This window comes from Lactuca saligna, chromosome 5 (genome assembly GCF_052625555.1).
Source record: "Lactuca saligna cultivar CGN05327 chromosome 5, ASM5262555v1, whole genome shotgun sequence".
In the NCBI taxonomy this organism is placed as follows: Eukaryota; Viridiplantae; Streptophyta; class Magnoliopsida; order Asterales; family Asteraceae; genus Lactuca; species Lactuca saligna.
This window is the reverse complement of record NC_136421.1, coordinates 16,446,638-16,463,593: the sequence shown is the minus strand read 5'-3', so window position 1 is coordinate 16,463,593 and position 16,956 is coordinate 16,446,638.

Below are 16,956 nucleotides of genomic sequence, written 5' to 3'. Positions count from 1 at the left end.
AACTTACTAAACTTTTCGGCTTACAATTTCAGTTTATTATTTCACGTACATCAGGGGATCGCGACAAGGCAAAGGCATGATTGTACAACTCCTCATGTTTAGTTTATGTTTCTTGGAAAACTTTGATAGTATACATTTTGAAAAAAAAAATGTTGTAATGATTTTTAATGGGTTGAAATGTTTTTAAAAGTTCAAATTTGGCATGATTCTTATGGTTGTTACAATTATTCCCTAATTAAATACAAGAGTTGAATTTATTTATAAATAATCATATTAATAATAAATATTCAAAATGTGCCAACTTGATAAAGGTGTGACCCTATAGGATCATATGTTATTATCCATATCATTTAATAATGATTCTTGAGCATATAGATGAAACATGTCACTCATTATGGATAAAAAGAAGGTTACACAAAACCCTACACTAGTAGCAAAAGGACAGACTATAGAGAAAAAAATAGGAAGAAATGAAGCCAATGAAATCCTAATTCATCAAAAAAAAAGCCTGAGGGCCATTTATCACGTGAAGGTCAGGCAAGGTACCGAAGGAGACGTCGCCAATGGGAAACACCAAACCAAACGTCATAGTTATTTTGTCTACATAACCAATCTTCTCCAACTCTAATGAATCCACTTTTCCTTGCAAGAGGGAAATCTCTTCCTACAAAAAATGAATTTCAGTTATTTTACTATCTAAAATTACTTTTTTCCTCTTGTAGAAACCTTATCTCACCTCTCACATTTTTCAATTCTGACTTCGAAACCGTAGAAACACTAGAACTTTCTCCTTCTAATTCAACAACAATTTTTTACATTTCCGCAAACTTATCTTCAAGTAACTAGACATTTCGAGATAAACTCATAAAACGGATAATAAAAGGCTTCACAATCTCAACTACTTTTTTGCACTCATCTCGCACTCATGATTTTCTCGATGTAATTCAGAATTTTCATCACACTATGTCATTATTTCACTTCCCAAAGCCAAGTTCTCAACAAGCATGATCTTGAGCATATCTTGAACATGCTCCTGATGCTTATTCTTCAAACTAAGTTGGGTCTCGTCCAAATCAAATTTTTAAAGAATGACATCACGACTTTTGGATCTAATAATATTTGAGCTTGGAGGTACTCCCAATAATGAGCATAAACATGTTCACCAGTATAACGAACACCCAAGTTCTGAACAAGGCTCGTGGCATTCAATTTATCAATATAGGTAGCGGGTATCTTCACCCCAAGACTGCTCGTAAATTAATGAAATTTAGTCAGATCCAAAGAACAGGATCCCACTCATGTGAGTCTAATGGGGACTCATGCTTACCTACCCTAATATTGGTTTGGGGAAATTTTTCATAGACACATTCAACCTATAGATTTGGATATGTCTTGCACAATATTAGGGGATCTGTTAGGCTTTATGTATCAATCCAAAATTTATATCATCTAATCTAATGGGATTTTCAAAGTTACTGCTAAAAAATTACAGAATTTTATTAAATGATAAAAATAAAAACATTTTATATCTTAGGCATAGTTATGGATTTACAATAAAAATCTAACCTCAAAAGAACAAGAAAACACAATTAGAATAACAACCTAGTCTAAGTCATTGTGCTCCTATCTTCACTTCTGGTACCATGGTTGCTGCTACCTGGACCTACAAAACACTAAACATCTCTATAACATAAAAAAAACAATATCTGGTGAGTTAATCTTTCTAATATCATGTTCATATTCTCATTCAATCTTTCATACTCTAATCTTTCCTCTTCTCTTCTATCTCATATTCTACATCTTAAACTTTTCTTCGTATGGCATAGAATGACAATCCTTACTCATTTCATCACATCTATCTCAATTCTTCTGTCTATCCTCATTCCTCAGCATTCTATTCTCTTACACTTGTACTCTATTCTCTACTATTTTTGTCCAATAGCACACATTGTTATTCTTACCAATCATATATCTATTCTATCTTTCTTAGCCTCTTCTCAATCTCATATCATACTCTTTACATACTCTATGTCTATCTCTAACTATGTCTCTTACTTTGTTATCTTTTCTTTCTCATCTCTGCCCAACGCTTTCGTTACTCTACTCTTTCTCTTCACTATTCTCATGTCTAGTACCTCAACACTCTATTCTCATCTAGACCCAACAATCACATCTCATACTATGATATTCTCTATATTCTAAGTGAATCAAAATCCCACAAGCTCTACTAGGTATTCTTTTCCATACTTACCTTTCTCTCTCTCTCTCTCTCTCTCTCTCTCTCTTATGATCCGTCGTGGATCCTTAATCTTTCTTCTTACTCTTGAATCTCTCAAGTATTCCTTACTCTTAACCCATCACAGGTTATTTCTTTGTTCTTAAAAGAACTTCATTACCTTGTTCCACTCGTGGAACCTTTTCTCTAACGTTTCTAATTGTACACAATCTTTAATTCCAACAGGAATCATCTATCTTCATCCCTAAAGATATCATCTATCTATGTTCCCTTATGAACCATCATCTCCTTACCGAATGGATCATACTCTTTTCATTGAATCTACCTTTATCTCATATATGAAGGAATCATAATGTTTTCCCCAAAGGAACATCTATCTCATTCCCGAAGGAATCATGATCATTTCCCCAAAGGAATATCTATAGCATTCTCTAAGGATTCAACTTTCTACGAATCTTTGTTACATGACTCATCACATAATGCTTGTCTCCTCAAAATTATATCTCTTTTAATAATCAAGAGATCTTCCATTACACTTTTATTACTTAAACCATTAAGTAATTAATATTTATCTATGTCTAGTAACATATAGGTATTTTACCTAATACCATCATATCTAGACATATATGCATACATTTATGATTATATTACATATAATCATTCATTATCTTTATCTAAACTCTCTTAGGCATGCACAAATACTTTTTTCTCGTCATCTACTCTTGGATAGGATTATAAGACATATAATCCTATATTTTACTTATCTACTCTTATGGGTATTACTCATAACACCTTTATTCTTTATCTATATGTCCCTACATAATTTGATTATACACACATGCTCAGATACATGATCTTAAGTGTATAGCCAAAAGTATATGATCATACATTGGATTCTAATTCATATAATCTTCTTTTTTTTTTCTCTTTGTCATGCTCTGATACATGAGTCTCATACAAAAAACAGATATATATATATATATATATATATATATATATATATATATATATATATATATATATATATATATATATCCTCCCTAATAAATAAAGATCTCTTTGCCACGTGTCACATTCTCATTTATTTTGTCACATGTAATTTTATGGTTTTTTTAAAAATTAATTTTATTCCACATGTCATTTTATGCATTTTTTCATTTTATTAAATTCCATATAATTCTATAAATGCAATAATAATGCATATCAATTTTATTAATGAACTTTTCTTCTAATTTCAAAATTACTACTCCCTCCGTCCCAAATTCATAGACATATTTCCTTTTTATTATGTCCCAAAATTATAGTCCATTTTCATAAATAAATATCATCTTTACCAAAATACCCTTCTAACAAAAGCAGATTTGTTAATGATATTAAATGCATAAAAAGTAATCTCTTTACTTTTTACCTTTTTTTTTCCTTCGTTTGTTTTCTTCAGACAACCTGAATAGTTTTTTTTTTTTTTTTTTTTTTTTTTTTTTTTTTTTAAAGTTTTCATTACCTTTTTCAAGTTATTGGTTTTTGCCGTTTTCAATTTATTGCAACATTTGTTAGAATTTTTTTATCAAAATCAAATTCTCAATTACTTTTAAACAATAAAGTTATCCATATATCTCTTTAGAAAACCAAAACAATTTTTTAAATTGTTGTGATACTTGACTAAGGCTACTGCGATTTTTTTTTAAAACTTTCCAAATCACAAAATACAATACACTTACAAACACACAAAATATAAAAGACCAACGTCTATCAAAATTTTAACTACGCAGCCAAATGCAATAGAGCTTCGTCTATGAGATTTTGATCACATTCAGTTTGGAGTGGTAGGTTTCCTTCTCATTCCAACCTATTCTTACCAATATGCGGTATTTGGTAATTGTTGCCACCTTGAACGTTTATGATTTTCTTCATACACGTTTGTAGAGTTAAAAATACGTTGTTAAGTTGTTGAGATTCAATTTTTTCAAAAAATGTTTCAACCGCATGAACCAACTCATCAATTGTACCCAAAACCTCTTGCTCTTGAAGTGATTGGATTGCTCGAAAGAATCCAAGGTCTAACACATTCAAATTCGGACTATTAGGGGGTTGAAAACTTAGACGGATATCAAATCCATCTCGAGATGCCGCTTCAAGAAACTCGATGTCGTTAACATGAATATGGGCTTTGCATTGTCTTGTTGAATAAATATGGGACCAATTTTACTTCCCGACCATTTAGTTCTAATATCCTGCAAAACTTTTTCTATCAACCATGACCTTGTTACTTCTTTAGTTACCGATAAAATAGGTTTTGTCTCCAACGTTCCCGCAACACAGTTTTTGCTTGAATGCTTAGCGGATTCTAATCTTGTAAACGGGTAGATACCGATTTTTCCCGAAAAAATTTCGTCACCAGATGCATCAAATCTTGGTCTTGCCACAGCCGCTAGGAACATCACTTTGGTGATAAACTTTTTGCTTTTACATGTTCTTAATGGTTCATCCTCGCCGAGGACAAGGTAGTAACGTCTTGATGGTTTTCACATGTAAAACCACTTCTCGTCAATGTGGACAACATTGAACATATCATGGAATGTGGGAATTTGGCTTGATAATGATCGACTAATCTTAGACAAACAAAATTCTAATGTTGCTCTCTTATTGTCATGAGTGAGAGTCGGCTTGATGGCATTTGTGTGTGGTCGAAGGGCACCTTCCTTGATTCGTCTATGCATAGTTGATTTAGAAACATTTAAACAATTTGCAAGGGACCATATATTAGTTCGGCGACGTAATGGAATATCTAAAACTTGATTTAAATTTACTTTCACCCTTTTTCATCCAACAACCATTGACAAATTTGAAGATAGATTGACCGGTAGTTCTTGGTCAAACTGAGATTTATCCTGATGCCAAATGCGACTAACAGTTCGGTTCAATACCGAGAAATGTGCAGCAACAGTACCTATGACACCCCTTCTTAACTCTCCAGAATCAGTTGCTTACAACAAGGCTTCATATATAGCACGACGTTGTACAACACTAATGTATTTTCTTTTAGTGACTATAATCGTGGAATGCTCCATAAAAACCTGGAATAAACATAACCAGCTAAAGTTAAACCACAGTTGCAGTAGCAGCTCAAAATAAACCAAAATATAAAAGCAGATACATAGCAGTAACAATAAAGCAACATATTAGAGGCCTTGTTTTCAACAATTGGTCATGGCACACAAGAGACCCTCTATTCTTTTGTCACTTCAAAAGGTAACTTAGTAAATGAGTCAACATTTTAAGTATGAACAAGAAATTCCCAGCATGTAAGAGTGTAACATACAGAGTACTACAAAAGATAAACTTTGAATTTGAGGTCAACCATACAAAAATTCCTAGCTTGTGCCAAAATGGAATCATAAAACTCATACACAACAATAAAAGATAAACAACAAATGTGTTCTGAAATCGAAACCTAAAGTAGCAATAAAATGAAATTTAGATGAACTTACTTGTGATAATCAGATTAACAACAAATCAAAATCATAGAAATAACAAATCGAGTCCACGGAATGAGAGAATCGCCGAAATTAGATGAACCGTTTGCGACCTAACTCGTGAAATCGTCAAAGAATCAAACCTACAAAACCTACAGAAGTGTTATGAATGTTTTGTTGGTTTCGTTAAAAACGAAAAATCGAACATAGAATGATTGAATCCGAGAACTAACCAGCAAGTTTTCTTAAATAAAAAAATTATGATTGAAGCTATGAAATGATCTCTGTGACATCCCCATTTTCACGGCCAGAAAAGACCGATTTGTTTATGTTTGTTTTTAAAATCAGAGTAATCGTTTAAAGAAAATTGTTGCGGAATTTGTCCCCAAAACAAGATATGATAAGAATTTATCAAAACATTTCTTAAAGAAGAGTATTTTTAATATATAACAAAATCTCGGGATGTCATGTTCCGATACAGACACATAAGCATAAACAGAACTTACATTTATTTACACTAAATGATTTATGTCTCCTTTAATCTCTCAGTAAAATATGTCTTCGTATTGATACCTGTGATACAAAGAAAACTGAGTGGGTCAGGCTTGGGAGCCTGGTGAGCATATAGGGTTTTCAACCCACAATAAAACATTTATTATATTCAATTATCAACAATCGACCCAAATACCCATCCCCATTATCTTCTTTATTTATTAAGGTTTTATCCTAAGAATCGATTATACATTCTTCATTCATTCCTAAGGATTTGCCTAAGGAACTGGCACATAGTTCATTTGCTACCACGGTTTATACAACAGGCACTACGTCGCATAGTCACCAGGGTTCATACAATTGGCACTACGTCTCATAGTCACCACGGTTTACACAATAGGCACTACGTCTCATAGTCACCTGGGTTTATACAATTGGCACTACGTCTCATAGTCACCACAGTTTACACAATAGGCACTACGTCTCATAGTCACCTGGGTTTACACAAAAGGCACGAAGTCACATCGTCACCAAGGTTTATCAAATAGACACGGTGTCGCATCGTCATCAAGGCTTACTCAATAGGCACGAAGTCGCATCGTCGCCAACTATTCCATCTACCCATGTTCTACCCAACATTTTTGTAGATATAAATACAAACACAATTTAAATCATTTAACACCCGTATAAAAACATCAATTCCAAATCCATCTCAAATAGATAATTAATATATAACACATAGCACATATTTCATAGCTAATACTTTATATTTATGTATTAGAAGAAAGTAGTATGCACTCACGCATATAAACAACAATATATATATTTATACACATAACACGTATTTTATAAAATACTTCATATTTATGTGTAAGATGAAAGTGACTATACACTCACTTTATCAGAAGATGATCGGGCAACACTACGGCTTGCAGAAGTAGTGTTTCTCCGTAGATCTAGAAGATCTTCACAAAAATCGGGCTCCTCGCGGGCAACGCTTCGGCTCGGGAATAACGCTCTTCGGGATCCTCGGGGCTTCGGATCTTGCTTCGGGGCTCAGGAATATTACTGGGGCTTTGGGGTATGATTGGCATGCAAATCGAGGCAAAACTTAGAGAGAGGGAAGAGTTTGAACAAGAAAAAATGGCTGAATTCGAGTTCTATTTATAGGCTGTTGGGTCTGGGATTACGCGGGGCGTAATCTCAAATTACGCGGGGCGTACTCAGCTTATGCGGGGCGTACTTTGACATCACTGCGTGCGTCGACTGGTGGCACTCGAGTATCGGTCAGACAAGTTGCATCCGACTGAGTACGCTGAGCGTACTCAAATTACGCGGGGCGTAATTGACTCGTCGAACTTCTAAATTGCGTAACTTTCGCATACGAGCTCCGTTTTCGACGTTCTTTATATCCACGCGAAGGTCAGACCATACTCTACAACTTTCATTTAGACTCCGTCGGCTAATTTTGATTTTTATTTTTATTATTTATTTTTAGAAGGCCGGGACAGAAAAACTTCGTTATAAATTCATAACTTCTTCGTCTGACGTCCGTTCTTGCCTAACTTTTCATCGTTTCGCTACTAACAACGAGATCTTCAATTCTCATTTAGATTGTTTCGGATAAAAACCGCTCGATCTCAAATCGAGTATTCGGGCTGCATACCGCTAAGTCGAAACTTCGAAAAATCATAACTTCCTCATACGAAGTCAGATTTTGGCGTTCTTTTTATGCACACTCATGGTTTAACGAACTCTACAACTTTTAATTCGATCACTAAGGCTAAATATCGCTCTAACATAAATTCACTTTTTACGTCATTCAGCGTCATGCCGGTTCTGTCGCGAAACTTCGACAAGTCATAACTTCTTCGTTATAACTCGGATTTCAGCGTTCTTTATATGTACGGAAACCTTGTAACATATATTATAACTTAGTTAGGATTAATCATTCTAAATAATATTTCATCAAAAATTCATTTTTTTGATGCCTATCGTCTCTAAATTGACTAGCCCTAATCTACGGGCGTTACAATCTCCTTATTTTTAGAGAGAGATAGTGTTTGTTTAAGGAGAGAGAGGGATAATGTTTAGTTTATAGGTGGATAAGTTGGCTTATGGGTGGATGAAAGTTAAATACGTCTGCTGTAACTTTTGGCTTCATGTTTTACATTAAAAGAAAATTTTGGCTCCATGTTTTGTGATTAAACAAAAATTTTGGCTCCAAATTTTTAAGATCAAAGTTCTTGGTAAAAAAAATGGAGGGAGAAAAATAGATTTTTGTTTTTACAAAAAAATAACGGTGGGAAAAAGTTGGTGGGAAAAAATTAGTTCCATATTGTAGCATAAAGGTAAAACTGTTAATTCATATTGAAAACTTAGTCATCATTAATGTTTTCTTAATCTTCGTGTTTTTTGTCTGTGGACTATCATTTTGGGACGGAGGGAGTAAATTAAAGATTCATTAATTTTCTTTATTTATCTATCTAAATTATTTGTTTAAATTTAAATGAGAAAAAAAAAACTTTAATTTCTATAATTCAATATTTTCTCACTTTTTTTTATAAATTCAAACTTCTCAAAGATTTAGAATTTTGTATTTAGTTTTTCTCTTAAATAAAATCATGTAATATATGTGTCTCACACATAATGTATATATATATATATATATATATATATATATATATATATATATATATATATATATATATATATATATATATGAGTCTCACCTTGTTAATTAGTGAGGACTAACTACCCTTCTTCACGCATTTCTTCAATTGATTCATATTAGCTCATTGTCTTGCTCAACGCCTATTCATACAACAATTCAAGTTCCTTAAAACTAGTCTTAGCCTATTAAGACCTTATCTCCTTCTTAATGTCAAAATGATCAATTAATTGATTATCATTCTAACATTTCATTCTCTAGTTCTAATTTAAATCCAGACAATGAATTAAGTATCCCATAATACTTAATTCATCATCATCTAACTTTTAATGCTCCAATTGACATAATTTTTAGTTTAGGGTTTCAAACTCTAACTTCACACATAGTGATTTATCCATTGAAATCACACATGAAGGTTGTTCAAAGCTTATAAATACTACTAAAAACATCAATTAACAAGCTTCTTAAGGCTAATCATTCATATCTAACTCAATTCCATTAATCACCATTAAAGACCTAAATGCTTAAGGAGGAAGAACATGATTACCTCATAAGATTTTGATGTCTAACCCTTGTCTCTAGCACTTTAAACATTCACACGATTACCATTCATCTCCAAATTCATAGGAACTCCCCCCTCTAAGGAAAGGATAGTGTTTTTGGCTAGAATGATGTTGATAAGGAGGTTTGTAACAACGTAAATTTCCAAACTAATTTGTCATTTTAAAACCATACTTTTAATCATCAAAAACAATATAAAAAACATAATGTATCCAATGTCATCATAACAAACAATTCCCAGAATCTCAAACATAAACTCTGAGTGTGTACGAATCATGCCGGTGCCTTCCCATGATCCTTGCTAGTACCTGAAACACATATCACAACAACTGTAACCATAAATGCTTAGTGAGTTCCCCAAAATACCACATACAACACATACGCCTTTCCAGGCCATAACTCTATAGGACTTTCCGGTCCAAGTCTCTCAGGGGACTTCCGTCTTGAATCACGGTAGACCTTTCGATCCTACCCGTATCGACCTTCTGGTCTGTAACCTCTTGACCTTCCAGTCCTCTTGACCTTCCAGTCCATATCATCTTGACATTCCGATCCTTGTCATACATAACATACATAATACATACATATCACATAGCAACATACAGCACATACATCTCATAGCATATAAGACCTTCCGGATACAAATAGGTACCCTTCCAGGTACAGTATAGTGAGAAGACTCACCTCGAATGAATTCGGATAAACTCTCGTGCTCAACGTCCCGACCTAGTCTCCTCCTATCATTCAAATAACATCCTCGATCAATACTCTTTCATAGTCTCATCCCTAAGGATTAGGTAGAAGACTATTCTACCCTTCCCTGAATTCTCTTGAATCAGTCTTGACCAAAACCCTAAGGTCAACAGAAGTCAACGGACAAACTTTGACCCAACTCGTCGAGTGACCATGGGTGACTCGGTGAGTCCATGCGGGTCCTCTGAATCCTTCTAGCCTCTCATGGCATGTCGAGTCATCCATCCACTCGACGGGTTCCTCATGTCACGAATCATGGGGCAACCCCGACTCGATTTGTCGAGTCCACCTATGAACTCGGAGAGTTGCTTCCATGATCTTAATCAAATGACCTTCTGAGGTCAAATCTGTTTCTCTAACCTATAGATCTGACCTTCCCAAACATGATAATCACGTGAAGGTTCAAACTTTAGGCCCATGCATCACACTATCACCTCAATATGCCAAAATAATCCTTAATATGATAACCTAAGCCCCAAACCCATAAAGGATTGCATAAAGCTGGAGAATAGGGACTCTCTGGACCTTTCAAGGTCCAGATATGATGATATTGATAGAAAGGGACATCACATACTCTAGATCTCTTACCAAAAAGAAGAGAAAATGCCCTAGATTCATGAAATCTATTACTTCAATGAAATTGGACATGAATCCTTACCTCCCACAGCATCTCTGCACGAAATGATGGAAGATTGAGTCCCACAAGACTGCCTAGCTCGAAATCCTCCCTTCCCTTTGCTAAAATACACCAAATAATGATGAATTAGCCCTCCTCTTGCACTACAAACGTTCTCTCTGCTCTCTAGTGTTTCTCAGGGGTTCAATCGCTGCAAATGAAGGACATAAAGGCCTTTAAATAGGGCACAGACCCTGAGATTTTGGGTTTTCGCCGCCAATGCAGACTCGTCGAGTCACCAAGCCGACTCGTCGAGTCCAATCATTAATCCATTCATCAAATCGCTATCCTACTCGATGACTCTAGGTGCTAAGTCACTGATTCCTTCTCTCTAACTCAAAGAATATAATGATGAATATAGAATACCTGGGAACCCGAATGTTACAAGGTTTAACCCATGCAACACCGCATCATGTATGCCTAATTACCACATCACTATGACTTTTGATCTGTGGTCAATGGCTGCCATTTGAGTTCTATGTTGTGGCCATCTACTTGCAATATCATTGTTGGGTTTTAAGCATTCTAACACTCCTAAGGTATTTATGCAACCCTAAATACCTTGGATCTATGTGTTTACTAATTATACATGAAATGGTGTTTCCAAGATGTTAATCCTACGACTAGCATACAATTGTCATATACCACACAAGAATCTAGTTAGGATAACATACCTCATGGTGGAGATTGAAGTCTTGATGAATCTAGCTTTAAGAGCTTAGCCCCAATAGTGTGGAAGTCTCAAGTGGAATCACAGAAGATCATGGATAAAGGAGGAACTTGAGAGAGAATCTTCATGCACCCAAAACCACCATGAACTCCAAGAATACACAAGTGTCGATTTTGGGCAATGAAGTATGTATTTATATGTGGGATTTCTACGGTCATTGATATAACTGCGAATCCATACTCATGGGTCTTATGATCCATGGTTTATGTGTCCCAAATCTTTATGTATCCATACATAAACTTGGTCAAACATGGATCATAAGCCCAACACATATAAATATAAGTAATAAGATAATTAGTCCTCATAGATTTAATTAGTCTCTTTTTGATCACTAAATCAATTCTAAATTACTTCTTGATCAATACTAATTAAAACCATATGATTTCATATTAATATATTAGTACTTATAATATATTAATAAATCATATATAACCTTCTCTCAACATTCCATCCTAACAAATTGTCGTGATGATATGCAACACAAATGGACCATACTACTCTCGGGTCAAGTACATACCAATAATAGTAATGGGCTTAGACATCTAATCCAATAGTCTCCCACTTTCATAAGTCTAAAACTATTATTGCAAGTACGAATTCATAACACGACTAGCAAACGTAGTGTAACAACCCGAAGTTTTCTATCGTCAAAAACTTGTTCTACCCGTAAGATTTTGGCGTTAGTCGGTCCGTTTTGTTCTCGCTTTGGGTTAATTAATTAAATTTAAACATTTATTATAATTTAATGAGTGTTCAAATCCCTTAGGAACTCATGAAATTAACCCAAAAGTGTTCATTTCAAAAAGTTAGAAACATTCCAGCCGGGTGACGATAACTTAATCGGGTGCGACCTAAAGCCCCGTTTAATGCCGGTATCGGGTAGAATTCCACCGCGTCCAAGTTTTGGGAACTATATAAACATGTTAAACCTTTCATTTGAAGCTTTTTCCTTCTCTCTCTACTGTCTCTCTAACCTCTCTCCTAAAATCCAAGATTTAGGGTCCAAAACTCAATTTTAAGGCCTCAAATCCTTAAGGTAACTTCCTAACCTCATTGTATAGCTTATTTGACTTCCAAATTCGAGACTTAATCATGAAATAGGACACAAAGTATGAGTTTACGGCCCAGGAAGGTGCCTAGGCCGTAAACACCAAAAATGAAGGGTTTTGAGCCCTTAAACCCCTCCTTGACAATTTTGGGACCTAGATATGGCTAAATGACTTCAAGATATGGGCTCTAAACATTTAAAACATAGATTTTGTGAGGTTTGAAGGAGTTTACGGCCAAGGCATGTGCTTGGGCCGTAAACTCATATAAATGAGGTTTTCATGCCCTTAAACCCTTCCAAATCACAAACAAGGCTTAGATATGAATTATAGAATATTGGTCTTAGCATTTGGACACCTTAAACATCATTTTTGAGGGGTTTGTGTGAGTTTATGGCCAAGGCATGTGCTTGGGCCGTAAACTCCTTAAACATGGGTATAAATTCAATTCTAAGGTGTTAGAAAGCCATCCAACACCACCAAAAGCCTTGGAATAAATCAAAGGACCAACCAAAAATAGTTTTAGGGCTTTAAAAACATCAAAACCACACATATGAGAGTTTACGGCCATAGAACATGTCTCATGGCCGTAAACTCATAAAATGGTGTCAATTGGTGCCCCAAACTCATTTCTAGGCTTGTGGGAATTTTTAGAATCACATGTGATTAATTTTAACACCTTAAAAACACTAAATCAAGGGGATTTGAGAGTTTACGGCCAAAGATCCCATGCCTAGGCCGTAAACTCCCTGAAGTGTTGCAAATGGTGTTTTTAATTCAATCCAAGCCTTAGGTAAAATTATTCCAAGCATTTCCAAGTGTCCATATCCATTTATGACCCAAATTTGCACCATAAACCACCCTACCATGAGTTTACAGCCGTAAACTCATGGGGAATGGGTGTTTTGGACCAAAAACTCTTGTATGAGTTTATTCATGGGGAGTAAACTCAAGTCCCAAGTCCCTCGCTTCAATTCCCGTCCTTAAACGCCACCCGGGTCCCTCCAAACACTTGTATCGGGGTGTTATCGCGACTATAAACAATTGTCCTTATCAAATAACCAACCTAAGTTCTAATTAGATACAAATGTGTATCTTAACATTATACTTAGGAACCTCGTGTGTTTGCAAGCCCCGGACCAACACTTAGCATCCGAATTCGCCACATTTCTCGTCCGGTGAGTTCATACCCCTACCTTTTTTCAACTGTTTTCACTGTTTTCAGGGGGGAATACAAGCAAAAGTACAAGGAAATCTTGTACTCAAACTTATTGTTTTTAGTTTAATCATTTTCATTATGTATGTTCTAATATCAATAACTGTGTTTATCAAATAGTTCGTATTACAAATTTAGCTTTCAAACTAATCATAGATTTCTCGATAAAATGTTCTAATCTAGACTATGCTTCATAATCTAAGAATAACTTATACTAATTTCCAATTACAACTAATTTCGAATACGAATATGAATACGAAGCTATAACTAGGAATAGAACGAATACGAAACTATAATTAGAAACAGAACGAATAATGAAACTACAACTAGAAACAGAATGAGTAACACATCTATAACTAGGAACAGAATGGATAACGAAACTATAATTAGGAACAATACGAATACGAATACGACTGCGAATACGAATACGACTGCGAATACGAATATCACTGCGAATAGTATTAGGAGTAGGATTAGGGATAGGAATGCGACTACGAATACGAATACGAATACGAATACGAATGGTATTAGGAGTAGGAATAAGGAAACGAATACGAATATGAACACGAATAAGTACAATTATAACTAATTAAGAATAAGAACACGAATATGACGATGTGAATCTAAGTATATTCCGAGATAACACCATTAGATTATCAGAATACCTAGTTAATACAATATGTACGAAAAGAAATAAATCAGTATATCGAAGTTCAATAACTAACTATTACTTTTAGGAAAGTACGGGACTTTCCTGGGGGAAACAAAACATTACTTAATCACGTTTAAATCTTTTACACCTTTAACATCGTTCACATTAGAAACCAACATGCAGGAAAGCATGGGGCTTTCCTGGGTAACACTTATATAACTAGAAAGATTAACAAACTGAATAACATTACATCTTTTACAATTGGTAATATACAATAAGGAAAGTATGGGACTTTCCAGGGATCATAGTTAAACAACTAGAACCGTGTAACCTAACAATCAACCGACTTTCTCTTTTAAGAAAATATGGGATTTTCTTGGATAACAACTTTTTGGTAAACTAAAGGAAACTCGTACATATTCACAAAGCAAACATCTTATGAACTCACCAGCTTTTTGCTGATTTTCAAACTGCTTGTATTCTCAGGTCAACATTAGACAGGTACCTAGCGAATCTTTTGGAGAAGACAGAGCGTACAGAAGACTCGTCTCTACTTTTGGTCATATATATTATGTATTATATATGTACAACTTTACTTTTGAACAAATGTAAACTTTGATATGTAATGTAATGGTTGTTTACTTTGCTTACTATGTACATTGGATTTGATACTCAACTTGGAGTCAACCCCGGAGACGTTTCCGCCTTTGGTTTTCGGGGTGTGACAGATTGGTATCAGAGCCCTTGTTTATAGTGAATGGAGTATACCAAACCTTACATGGTATAAAACTATAAACACTAAAGGGCCTAAATGCTCTGAACTAAAAGTATACCTCAAATATAAGTATTTTCAAAAGTATACAAGTATACCCGACAGTCGAAAATCTGTAACTACAAGTAGAACAAAACATAAGTAAATGGGTGTTGTACACTGCGGTTAAACCTGGGCAGTTATGTAGTCGTGTCTAGTATCAATATAGCCTGGCCAACTATATTCATTCAAGACACGGCCAACATGTGCTTGGGAGTGACTGTGGTACGCAGCATGCCTAAAACTTACCCAATACCCAAGCAATGAGCCGTCACTGCAGCGAATCATGAAATACTATGGGAGTATTTCTCGAGCCAAATCCGTTATAAAATTTCTCATCCTAGCGTTACTCCTTAATCATTTCTTTAGCGATAATTTATCTGTTTGATAAATCCTTCCTGCTTTATCGCTTAATAGAATTATATGTATCCCATAAAGAGATATCCTTTGTATCATATCTCTTGATTCAACTTAGAGGGCTTATCATCCTCTCTTCCTGATCTTATTAGATCAAGATGCCTCCAAGAAAGAGATCCAACTCGCAGAACAACAACAACCCTCCTCAAACACCACCTTCTCTTCAAATCGACCTGGCAACCCTTCAGTCAGTTTTAACTACATCATTTTCAGCAGCCATGTCGCAAACGAACCCCGGTAGTTCGGGAGGTGGTCCCCAACCTCAAAACCAGGAAAATAGTCAGGGACACCGAAAGGAGTGTTCCTATAAAGACTTTATGCATGCGAAACCTACATTCTTCGATGGCACAGGAGGTGTCATTACTCTAACTCGATGGTTAGAAAGAATCGAATCCATCTTCGAGATTTGTGCTTGTTCAGAATCCGACAAAGTGAAGTTTGCCGCTTGCACTCTCACCAACAAAGCTCTGACTTGGTGGAACAGCCGAGTCAAATCTCTAACTCTACCTGTAGCCAATGCTATGGGTTGAGAAGTTATGAAGGAACTTCTGCACGCTGAGTATTGCCCTCGGGGTGAAATCCAGAAGTTGGAGTATGAACTTTGGAATCTGAAGATGAAAGGTTCCGATATCGCTGCCTACACATCCAGATTTGATGACTTAGCACTTCTTTGTCCAGGGATGGTTACCCCTGAAAGTAAAAAGATTGAGAGGTTTATCTGGGGATTAACCCAGCCAACCAAAGGGAACGTCTTAGCTGCGAGGCCGGATACATACGACAGCGCCAAATGCCTAGCGCAAATCTTGATTGACCATAGTGAGGACGTAGAGGAAGCAGCCACCACTCCTGAGCCGACAGAAAGAAGTGGTGAGAAAAGAAATTACTGGGAGGCAGGGGATAAATATCAGCCTTCCGAGGAGTACTCAAAGAGACAACAAATGGTGACAGTCCACGCTGCCACTACCCCTGCTGTTGTACCCGTCATCGGTTCCTCAACTCAGGCACCTATTACCGGATATGTCGGTGTTCTCCCATGGTGTAACCAGTGCAGTTACCACCACTATGTCCCCGGTCCCTGTCGTATAAAACTTTGCAAAAATTGTGGCCAAGAGGGTCACCTTGCACGGAATTGTAGAACACCAACAAATCAAGCTCCCGGAGCGGGCATTAATCAGGTCTGTTATGGTTGCGGAAAGGTCGGGCATTATAAGAGAAACTGCCC